Here is a 12,772-nt window from a genome sequence, read left to right on the forward strand (position 1 = left end):
TTTATTCAATATTACAACTTAATAACAGTAATAATTAAAGGTGTTTATTTGTGAAAAATTGGCCTCCAGGTTTTAACGTCAGCATTTAAAGGTCATTCTATTACTCCTAATATTAGCTGCAATAAGAGAAAATAATTCCTTCGTTATTAACAAGCCATGTGATTAGAAGTCCAGCAATTACCATATTCTTTATTATGCAAATGTAAGCAATGTAAGAGACATTTGGAATATTCCCAAACTGTACAAATTTAGGAAATGTGAAACATTTATGGATAACAGCCCTGCAGGTCTGTTTTTATCCACTGAGAAGTAATAATAAAGACAAGTAACAATGCAAGCTTCTTCATAATGCTTCATGAGTGTGCTCCAATGCAGACCTCAAGAATTCTCCTACAGCTATACAGGAAAAAACCAATTCAGACATCATATTGCTGTCCTTAACTGCCTTACTGATATTAATCAACAGAAGTTTCAAATAACAAAAGTAGTTTCCACAAGGGAACACTTGATTTTGGGATCTCAACTAAGGAAGTTACAAAGTAATTGCATAGATTACAAGAACCAGCAAAAAGTAACAACTTCTAGTCATTATTATACCACTTTACATTACAGCCTGGATTCTAACCTGCAATTTAAGAGGTGATAGGCTTTATATTGCCCATTAGTTACCTCCCAAACAATTTCCAAGTTGGAACACCTCAGTGAATCTAAATGCCAAAAGCTAACTTATGAAATCCTTCCCTCAGCCCGCAGCAATATGAATAGATATAGGATTAGATGTTTAACTGTGGCTTAGAAGCTACAAAATCTTTCAGCTCGTCCTTGCATTTTTCAAAAAGACTGTGATAAATTATGCCAGCTCCTTATGACCCTTTGGGACCAATATAGTAGCAGGGGATCCAAGAGGGTCTGCAGTGCCCTAGGCTCGCAAGTAACATGCTCTATGAAATTATGTAGGCTTGCTCTACGGCACCAAAAGGTCCACCCTGTACTAAGGTAATCCTCAAATGACTGGCTGGACCAGCTGTGTCGGCACATTTCCCTGCCAGTAGTTGTAGTACAAAGTCAGTGTACCTGAGAACTAAAACTCTAGACCAAACGAATAATTTCAATTGCCAGTTCTCCAACAGCAGAAAATGATATGCCTTTCCTTCCCCACATAAAAGCAACTTCCTGTTTCATGTTTAAATATCACACCTCTCTCAGAAGTAGAATGCATCGTCCCCCCATTGTTCCTTTAACACTGCAGTTCAGCTGCAATATGCAGCTACTGCTAATGCTGTAAATGTTATGAGTGTAATGTACTAAATCTAGTATAAATATTTGCTTTATACAAATACCCACTTTTCTAAAAAATGGTGCCTTAAGAACAAAGTCAGTTTATTTCTGCATAAAAAAATGGCATCCTGCACTTGTCTAATTTCATGTTTAGGCACAGTGGCATATACATATCATGCTCTAGCTGTTCCGTTCAAAGTTATTTTTTGGAACTTGCAATACTAACAGGACCAACAGAAACAACCAGTTTTATTATATTGAATCTGTAGAACAGGCTTTCTTAATCTTTTTTTTTTTTTGCTGGAACAGGCAGGATTCTGGACCCTGTTAAATAGCTTGCTTATCTTAAATCCATCCATTTTCTAACCAAACTGCCAGAATTCTCATCTCCAGTCTTGAACATTTGATATTACATATATGGCTTAAATCCCTCTTTGAATTTCTCCACCAGCCTTCCCTGTTTGACCAAACTGGTTTCAAGCTTCTTTTTCCCCTTCAGGGCTTCTCAGAACTCCGTACCTCGCTTCCCTCTTGTTCATACTTGTCATATCATATTGCCTCCATTCTATTGCTGATGTTATCCTTGTTCATCCATTTGTCAGCTCGCTACCGGACCATCTCTGCAGTTGCTTTGTGCAAGGAACACCCTGTGTTTACAGATTTGCCTTAAAATCCCTCCTCAGCTTACCTCTGTCCTAGGAAATCATCCAACTATGGCAATTTAAGGCCCTGAAGAAAACATCTGACACAATATATTGGCAATAATAAAACATTAAACACACATGCATATTATTTGCATTTATTCCTATCCCTCTTCACCTATTCATATGTCGTTTATCTCAGACTGTATGTACATAGGTGTGGAGACCTGATAAAATCCTGCCCTATAGAAATTGATGACAAAATTCCTTAATGAGGTCATAATCCTGGTTGATAACTGGATAACTGCAATATAAAGTGAGAAAAATTACACATAAAATACTAATTTGGATTGCAAAACTGTCCACACTTCTAACTGTGGTGTTGATGCCATTTCATCTCACGTTAAAATATGTATTTACAAATAGAATGTCTTCCTCTTGTTGATCTTTTCTTATTGCCTACCTGTTACATGGTATCTAAGATGCTGGAATAGTCAGTGTTTAAATATCAACATTATAACACATGGATTGGTTTCTTTTGAAGTATACAGTTTTTTGTAACTTAAGGGGAGGATTTGTCATTTTAGAGTAGGCCATTTCACTCAAACATGTTCTAATCAAAAGGAAGATTGTCCCTATGCTGTGTTTGCAGCTTTAATATAAATATTTCTAGTAATGAATACTTAGCTGTAACTGATCTGGTATATACTTTTCTGATGGGTGTATCTTTCTTTGCAAAGAATGATCTGTTTGGCTAAACAAAGAATCTTAAATTATAAAATGGCAGCAGACTTTTTGGTCTGTATAAAAAAACAGAAAAACAGCTTATGGTATTGTTCATATGCATCTAGGTTCCTTTATTTATGGATGAACCTGAGTATCCAGGCTTAAAAGCTGATAACACTAGCACACTACCAGCAGAAAGACCAGGTATTGTATGCAAAAAGAAAGAATATAAACCATGCTGAGAATAACCACCTTCCTGGCTACAATCAGAGGTTCCAGTAGCAGAAGAGTCAATCCATGTTGTATAATTTTGCACTTAAAAAGGACCCAGACATTAAAATTACAAAGCTTTCCAGAAGGAAGAGTAAGTTCTCAACCTAAAAGGGAAATAGCACAGCATTCATAAATAGGAAAGAACAAAGAAAGCTAAAAGACCTGCCAGAAGGAGTGAGCAAAAACAAACGATTAGGCTGCAGCTGAACAGATCTGAAAGTTGAAAATTGTTGGTTGTGGGTAAATGTTGCTGGAGCGCCAGTAAAGTTGTGTTATGTACATCACTGGAACTGTGGTCATGCTTGAGCAATATAGCTGTGATTATGTGAGAAACAAGGATTTTGGGGGGAGTAGTACATTTTATTGGACCAACCGCAGTTGAAAGCAGTCAAATAATCATTTGGGCACAAAGTGCCCTTCCTCAGGTCTAGGAAAGAAGCAGACACAGCTTGAGCTAAGTAATAGAAAGAATAATGGCATGTATAAAACCATAAATGCAAATAAAAACAAACAGTTTGCTTAAAGGAATGGAGGAGGGCTGAAAAGCAGGAGTGGAGAGACAGTTATCAAGAATATTTCAAAGATAATAAAAGACTAGTAGAAAGGATAGCCTAATTAATGGAGGAGCAAAACCATTCAAAAGGGATGGGGCATTGTCACCTGTGGAGTGCAGAGAGTTTATCAGAGATCACAGGTAGATTATAAGGCGCCATAAAGTCAATGTCTGTGCTTAGCCCCTGTTCTTTAGTGTCGGATAAGATTATGACTTTTTTTGTTTCCAGGCTTGTCATCTGGGCTGGGTACAGATATTCAAAAAGCCCAAGGCAGAATTGATCCAACTTACATGTTTTTCTGTAAGTGGCATAGTGTAGATCAATAGCAAACATAACACACATTTGTCCTTTCGTGTGGGGGGCAAATCTTGGACTGGGTTCTGCCATTTTTAAACCAGTCTATGTATGCCGAACTTTTGTTCTGTTATGGGTATAGACCAGCTTTGTGTGCTGAATTTCTAATCTGTTATGGATGTAGACCAGTTTATGATTTGTTTTACTGGTAAAAATGTAATGTCTGTACCTGGCCCTGAAGGTGTTTTGTAGATTACCCTTGAGCACAAGGATTGTGAGGTCAAAAAGTGTTGCTCTAGGAAAACAGTTATCTCCCTGAGTTACCTCTTTTTCCTGTGATTGTTCATTATGAAGTGTAGTTTCTGTCTAGATTCTTCCTTATACTTTCCACAAAGGCATTTGGTACACTTAATGAGCTCTTCCACATTCAGGAATGGATATGTGCAGGAACTATAGATTCTGCTGTTTCCATTATGGGGGTGTCTTTTAAATGAATGGCCATGGCACAGTACCAGTGCTTATATGATTAAAGATTGATTATTCTGACAGAACTCCTATTTCAACTGTTCCCTACAACCTTCCTTTTTCAGTGACTTAGTTTGGATGTCATCATGCTAGAGAAATCTTTTCTTCTTCTTTCCTCATGCCTTAAAAGTGGAACCTCTGTTTTTATTGGCATGGCCCCAAAGTCCATGTAAATCTTGTACATCAATGTGAATGGAAGCATAACTGAGAAGGAGGTTACTAGGGGAGCAGCCCCAGGTATTGTTTTTGTGGGAGGGAGCCCAAAGTAGTCACCACAGCAACAATGGCATCTGGTGCTGCCCCCTGCATCATGGTTGTCCAAGGTGCAGAGCTGTCCTGCTACCCCTCTGAATGTGGAACTTACTTTTCCATATTTGATGTCATTCACATTTTAACAGTTTTCAGCATGAACAAGAATACTTTCACTGAGTTAACTAGATAAAATTCAAGATTTGCATGTTCAGAATCAATATAAATCTCTGAATATCCTCCACTCTAACTTTTCAATAGGTCTTCAGCACCTTGGTGACCTACTCACTTTGAAAATACATTGCTTATATTATTGACAGATAAGGGTTTCTTAGGGTGATACCTTTTATTGGACCAACTATGTAGCTGGGAAAGAGTTAGACAAGCTTTTGAATGCAAGGCATTCTTCCTCAGGTATGATCACATGTTGGGCTAGGTGATGTAGAACTGTCAGAAAATTAGTAAACTCCGTATTCTAAAACCATTTAAATGTGAAATTCTTTCGTTAAAATCAGTAGGAGTTTTCCATGAATACTAAAAGCAAATATCACCCTTCAAGCCTTTACTTTCAAGGATAAGTGTGTCTTAACATTTACACCATTCAGCTCCATACCATCTGAATAGATATCAAAACTATCCCCACAGTTTTAGAGGCTATTCATGGTCTAAATTCTATTGTCCTTCCTCTTGCCAGCTTTATGGACTTTTTTCTCTTTGAGTAAGTGATAGAAGGAAAACAGTTCTGGGGTGATGTATCCATGATGGTCCAGGAAAAATGTGAAGCAATGATTTTTGTAGGTGATACATTTATTGGACCAACTGAAGAGTTGGGAGAGATACAGACAAGGGAGAGAGAAGACAAGATGCCTCATACCCTTCCTCAGGTCTCAAATCCTCAGGGCTACAAATAAAAGATACCACCCCCAAAATTCATTGCATGATATAATGTAAACATTTTCAGACAAAATGAAATCAAATTAGTGTTCAGCTGTCATAGGAGGATGCTTTCTGAAGATTCTGTATAAAGGTGAAAAGATATTTGTCTAGCACCGACATAAAAATCCATTGCCACTCATTGCTTCCTCTGACTGAAATTAGATAAAAAGGATGGTTTTCATTTACATCTCTGTTTTGTGAATAACAGACATGTATGGGATGCTGATGTACAATATCTTGGCCTGTTAAGCCTTTACTGAAAGTAAACTAGAATATATGCCAAGATACATGATAACCTGTACTAAAATAAACTGTCTTGCTACTACATGTGGGTGGCTTTACATGAGCTACAGTAAATACTCTAGGTCAGCGATTCTCAACCAAGATGCCATGACACATTCAGGTGCCTTGTGTTCTTATCAAGGATGTTGCAGGTTACCATGCAATGTTAGCACTGTCAAGTGTGCAATTATGATTCACAAGATAGACCGCAACAGGTCAACATTGTTTTGACACTATGGATTCCTAGTTGAAATCGCTGAGTTTTTCCCAGTTCTTTGCAGCAGAAAAATTGCTCTGTTATTTTTCTGTAGACAAAGAAGCAAATGAAAACTAAGAATTGACACTTTCTGAGTGATGGCTTGGGTCTAAAAAGTTTGAGAACCACTGCTCCAGGTAGAGAGAGAAAAAGGCTCATGGAAACTTCATGCTATGGAGAGAAGACTGTTAGCTTTATTTCCCCATTGAATGTTGTTATTGCAGTTTTCTTTAATAAAATTATTGATTAATTACTTAGGAGTATTAAGCAGGGAAATAAGCCAAGGCACTTCACCAGAGCTGCTAAAACTTACTGGTTTATTTAATGTTTATTAAGGGAGAATAGCTAATTGATCTGGCAGTGAACCTTATTATCTCTAGGGGAGTACATAAAAAAGACAAACAGCTTTCAGGCTATGTTTACTGTTCACTTAAGATAATACTACTGTGAAAGAATTGCTAAAAAACAACTCTAAACCCAGGCATAGGAAGTGAGACAGAAAGGCCACATTAAATTCAATAACTGAAAAGGAAAAAGAGACTGAGAGCTAGTTAAAGCCTTTATTAACATATTTTATGTAACAACTGGACATTGACAACTCTCATAAAAAGTATAAAATTGTGCATCTCTTCCTCTTACTTACAGACTGTCCATAAGCCATATTTAAAAGCATGTTCTGTATTACCTTGATTATGCATAAAACTGACTGCACTTCAGGGGTTCTAAAAAACTTGGTAAAGTGTTGGCGCTATATAAAAAAACAAACTTTCCCCTATTGGAAAGCCAAATTGGCTTGCAACTACAACCTCACAATTGTATGCAAGAGAAGAATTTGGTTCCCAGGCTTTATTTACAAGCCTACTCAGCCAGTAAAATCAAAGTGCAGATTGTTATATGCTCTCCTTGATTTTAATCTAGCTGATTTCTAACGAGGCAAACTAACAAAATTGACCACTATTCTCTTGTACTGGTGACAGAGAAAGCTTAAATTATAAGAAATCAAACCAGTCCCATTAATGTAACTGACTGTTATTCAATTTCTAGGGGCAGTCCAAAGTACAGAACATCATCTTCTAAAAGCCTATGACCCACTGTTACCTCAGAAACCCACTGTCCTATGAAGACACATCACACTAACTGTGATCAAGAGCAGCAATTAAGCTTTAGGCTGACTTTTGGAGGCTGGGCATAAGGGTTACTGGGCACACTATGTCCACCTGATTAATCTCCTATAAATCCTTCAATGAAAAAACTTAACAATGGGCTGCTGGTGTATTCTGATCACTGGTCTGCCACATTTACTAATATAAGCTCACTAATTGCTCCATGGTATTCAGCATGTCTGCTGCTTTCAACTGTTGCATGATAGCTTTTACTATCTCATTTTAAGTCCTCTCCCGCTCTGTCTTCCTCTCTCTCATTTTAAGTCCTTTGAGGCAGCAGTATATAATCTTTTCTCGTGTCAAAATGCGTTCCCTGTTCCATGAAGGGCTACACAGCACTATCATAATACAAATACTAAAATGCAGTAACCTCAACTCCAGACAGAATTCAACAGGAACAGATCTCTCACAACTTTAGGCAAGGCTTCTTCTTGCTCCATTTGCCTACAGCTGCTCAATTACTGTTGTGGATAGTATCTTCCTCATTAGCCACTAAATATTTTCTCTAATGAAAACCATATTCAGGAAGTAAGAACAATATTGTAGTGAAGTATCATATGTTCTGAAGTAATGCATATAAAGTGTGCTAAAATGGTGCAGATGAGTGTCATATAACTAACTGGATGCAAGATCAGACACAAAAATATTATCCATTATTGATTGTAACAATCACCATATACTGTAACATGAATAGAAAGGAGAGGAGAATACAAAGGTTCCATCATACACCTATGTAGGAAGGGTCTTACTTAGGCTGGTAGAAAAGGGAATGACATTCCTTTAAAATGAAACGAAAATAAGTAGGAAATGTATGGATTACATGTCTGTAAAACTTACTGCCAGATCTGCTGACCTCTAAAATAAGCTTCCAGTCATAGTAGTGAAAGCATCAGGAACCAGAACGAAAAAAAGAAAAACCTGACCTAACCTACTGGTTCTCAACTGGTGGTCTGTGGCCCATTGGTGAGTTACTTGTGGGTGACATGGCTGGGCCACTAGTACAAGTATCAAAAGGGATGTGAGCCAATATCCCTCTCTGAACTTTCAGGTGGCACCAAGAAGAGTTATACTGAGATGCAGGGTTGCCCTGTCCACAATGAGGACAGGAAATAGTATATATGTCTCTAGATGCTGCTGCATGTAAGCTAATTATCTTTGCTCCAGAGGCAGAGCTGATTAGGCTGGGGTTAGTGCTGTTCTAATGCAACTATAGAACTTCCAGCTCAGGCACTGAACAGAGCTACCTCATGCCATGTTGCCTACTTCCGCTTTGTATCAAAGCAACACCATACTAGAGTGGCTGCATTATGCTGCTTCTACTTCCACAATTGGTGCATATTATTATGCAGGTGTTAAGATGCACTGCAGGATCAGAAAGGTTGACAACAAATATTCCACACAACATACTGAAGAGTTCCTCCATAGTGAAGTAATAGGATAATTCTATGAGTTTTTGGGGAAAAACAGCTGTTAGGAATCAGGATGATGCAAATCTAACACCCGAACATACATAAAAGTACTACATGAAAGACAAATATACACAATTTTATGCACTTAAACAGCCCTAATGGCTGACTTAAAACCAGCAAAACCTTCAAAGCCTGAGCTGCAGCCAATGTCATTCTTTTCTGTACTTGCTGTTCTATGTTATACCTTGGGATTCTGTGGGCCACAAAACCTATTCTGCACCCCTGAAGAGGCAAGCTGGCCAGAAATCACAAACCAGGACGTCTGCCAGCACAGATGGCTCTCTATTAGTGGACAGTCAGGAAAGATGACATAGCCACCTCCTTTGTAAACCCCACTTCCACTTGCCATGTAAAAAGAGAGGTGCAGCATATCAACAAGAGCACCAAGTGGGCTGTGGGAGGGACATTACCTAATGGAGTTCCATTCTTTATCAACAAGGGATTGTGCGAAGCAGGTCATAAAGGCGGGGATGGGGGGAGAACCTTATGGCTTTGTACATTATAATAGATATATCCCAAGTAGAGGCATAAATTATAGGAATGTGCAATTCTATATCATGATGCCTGAAGAAGAACCAATATTCTCCTTTGCTTAAAATAATGCTTATGGTACATTAAACACAATCTCATGCTGGGACGATGCCAATTCTAAAGTGGAGCTCACCTGTTTTGATAGTTAATATTTGGCTGGTAGTTTTCAGAGTGCCATAGACGGTCCATTGTATTACAACATAATCTTTAACTTTTATTATGCAGAGCTTTAGGTTTAATTAAAGTGCTTAGATTGTTAGATGTTTATCATTAAGCTTTTTACAGAACGGCCGAACAATGCAAAAACAAGATCTGTTTTCCTCTGCTGCTCAGTGCTGTACATACACGTTAAAAGACAATCCCATCCCAAAGAGCTTATATCCTAAGGGTCAGTTTATAGAAGTAAGTAAAAAAACTGATTTCATTCCAGATAAAAATATTCATGTTAGCTTTCTTTGTCATATTTAGCAGCAGAAACACAAGTAAAGCTCTTATTGAGATTGCATAGGATTGGAACTGCCTCATTAAACTCCTTCCATGGAAACCATACTAGCTTGCCATCTTTCAAGGCATTATGCTATTGATATTTTGGAAGACAGGCCTAGAAGGAGCTACCTGACCCATCAAGTCCAATCCCTTGTCTTTGCAGGCAATACATTTACCTAATGAATCCCAAAACTCACCATATTAAACCCTCTGGCACAACTACAAGGTACAATTACCAAGACACCAAGAACATCCTATTGCATGCCACAGGTAAAAGCAAGAAACAGAAGGACACTGCCTTCTGGGCATACCAGTGTGACAACAGGTAAATAATTAATCAATATGTGCTCAGTAGATCTTAGGAAAATGACTATGCCCCATGCTACAAAGAAAGGAAAAATGCCCCCCTAGTCTGTACCAGTCTTACCTACAGAGATAATTCTTTCCTGACCACAAATTCGATTATCTGTGGCTGCGTCTACATGCAGTAACTGCCTGTACTGTGCCATACAGGTGATACATGCTTAGATTTCCCCACTACATCGCTGTAGCAGCACACTATAATTGGGGAGGCATGCCACTAAAGCGAGATAGCTAGCAGTCACCTGTAGACCCGTATGATCGCTACTTTGCCATACAATGACGTGTAGACACACCCAGTATGACACTAAACAAAAGAGCTAGGAACCTCTGGGTTTTCTATGGAGTGGCAGTTACATCAGCACACCCCATTCAAAATTGCCAACTTCCCAATGCTTCAGAGAAACGTGCCACAAAACCCCTGCAGCATTCATAACAATATAAAAAACAATTCTTTCTTGGCCCTCGCAGTCATCAAAACCCACGCCACCTACTACACTATAAGGCTAGGTACAGACATTCAAAAAGCCTGAGGCAGAATCAATTTAAATTGCATGGTTTTCTGTAAGCAGCATAGTTTAGATAGATAGAGAACAGAACACATATTCCCCCTTTGTCAGGGGGGGAAGGCAAATATTAGTGTAGGTTCTGCCATTTTTACACCAATTTATGTATACCAGGTTTCTGTTCTGTTATGGGTACAGACCAGTTGTGCATGACAAACTTTTGTTCTGTCATGGGTAAAGACTGGTTTCTGATCATTTATACCAGTAAAAGCATAATGTCTGTACCTGGCCTAAGAGTGTTACATCTCTGCCACAACTAGGGGATTACAAATGATTAATTCCACATATCACGCACACTGTTTGTTGACCTAGAACCCTGTGTCCTGCTCCGTCATACCATCTCTTCCTTAAACATATTCAGTTCAATCTTAAAACACCCCATCACTCTACTTGAAAAACAATTCCAAAACATCACTCCTTTGATGGTTAGAAATCTTTTTCTAATTTCTGTTCTAAATGTATCCATAGACAGTTCACACCCATCTGATCTTGGAGTGGTGCTGTTTTTCAGTTTTTCTCCTTTCCTAATACTCATTTCATGAATGTACTTGTAAGGAGGCAATCCTAATTTCTAGGTTGTAAAGCTAAACAAACCCAAGCTCCTTTAATCTTCACTCATAACAAAAAGTTTCATTTATCTTAACTGTGCTAGTGGCCCTTCTGGAACAGGTTCCAGTTTTAGCTGGTTCTTTTAATGTTGGTGACTGGAACTTCACACAATATTAAAAATGAGTCTTACCAATGATTTGTACAATGAAGTACATTCAGAGAATGAATTTTAATTAGCTACTAGTTATTACTTAATTAGTTTATTTTTAGTGTGCAAGATATACTGTACCATGATATTTCAAATAGCAGAGACTACATTTCTATGCGTAGATGCAATATTTGAACCAGTGTTCTCAGCCACTGCTGATTTTATGAGCCTAGAACAGGGGTGGGCAAAATACAGCCTGTGGGCCAGATCCGACCCACAAGGCCATTCTATCCGGCCCACCCCGTGCCCAGAGCTCCCTGCTGCAGCTGCTCACAGGCCACCTGGGGCTGTCCTGAGCAGGCACAGGCAGCCCCAGGTGGCCTGTGAGTGGCTGCAGCACAGGGGGCCGGCCACGGGGCAGGCGAGGGGCTGCTTTTCGCCCCCACTCAGCACCAGCTTGTAACCCAGCCCCGCACCAGGTCCAGCCTTGCACATCAGGGCCACAGTGGCAGCAGCTGCGGCCCCACCGCTTGCCGCACTGGGCAGCATTTGCTGCTGCTGCCTAGCACACAAGCTCCGGGGGCCCTGGCTGGCAGCAGAGGCAGGTTACAAGCTGGTGCTGAGCAGCAGGAATAGCGGCCCCTGCACCACCCCATGCCTGGCGCCCTGTGCTGCAGCCACTCACAGGCCACCTGGGGCTACCTGTGCCTGCTGAGGACAGCCCTGCGTGGGCTGTGAGTGGCTGCAGCAGGGCATGCGGGGCCACGGGGTGGAGCCGCTTTTCCCCCACGCTCAGTACCAGCTCCTTCCCTGCCGGCGAGCAGGGGGTCAGGGCTGCGCACTGCTCCCTGCCTGTACCACAGGGCTAGGGGGAAACTGGGAGTGAGAGGGTGTGGGAGCAGGGCCTGCATCCATGTCCCAGGACCAATGCCAGCAGGGCCCAGAGCAGGGCGGCAGAAGTACAGTCTTCCAGGCGGCAGGGGCTCTATGGAACTGGGCCAGCTCCCTCCTCTCTTTGCTGGTGCAGCCCAGCCTGGCTCCACAGACCCCTGCCAGCCTGGACCCTGCTCTGGGCCTCACCAGTGCTGGCCCTACCAGTGCTGGCTCTGGGACTTTGGTCCCAAGATACCAAGATGGTGAAAAGGGGGCGGGGCACCTGTCAAGAGGTGGGGCTACCTGTGCGGCCCTTGACAGCTTGCTATAACTTGGTAAGTGGCCCTCCATGTGAAATAATTGCCTGCCCCGGCCTAGAAGATATTGCAGTGGCAATAAGGAAAAAGGCATCCATTGCCAAAGTGCAAAACTGAATAAACAACACATCTAAACATCAACTACTTATATAGTCTTTTACATATTCAATCTGCTGGAAAAAAATTAAAATGTTAATATCATCTCCATTTTACAGCTGAGAAAACTGAGGCAGAAAGGAAAATAATGTTTCCAATGCCTAGCAGTAAGGCAGCATTGGAGCAAGAATTTGAATACT

General features: G+C 40.3%; 1 protein-coding gene across 5 annotated transcripts in view; it reads right to left on the bottom strand.

Annotated features, from left to right (window-relative positions):
• GPM6A (glycoprotein M6A) overlaps window positions 1-12,772 on the bottom strand; it is a 494,838-nt gene that overhangs the window by 300,676 nt on the left and 181,390 nt on the right. The gene's annotated exons all lie outside the window — the stretch shown is intronic.

This window comes from Gavialis gangeticus, unplaced genomic scaffold, assembly GCF_001723915.1.
Source record: "Gavialis gangeticus isolate Ggan-Ray unplaced genomic scaffold, GavGan_comp1, whole genome shotgun sequence".
Lineage (NCBI taxonomy): Eukaryota > Metazoa > Chordata > Crocodylia > Gavialidae > Gavialis > Gavialis gangeticus.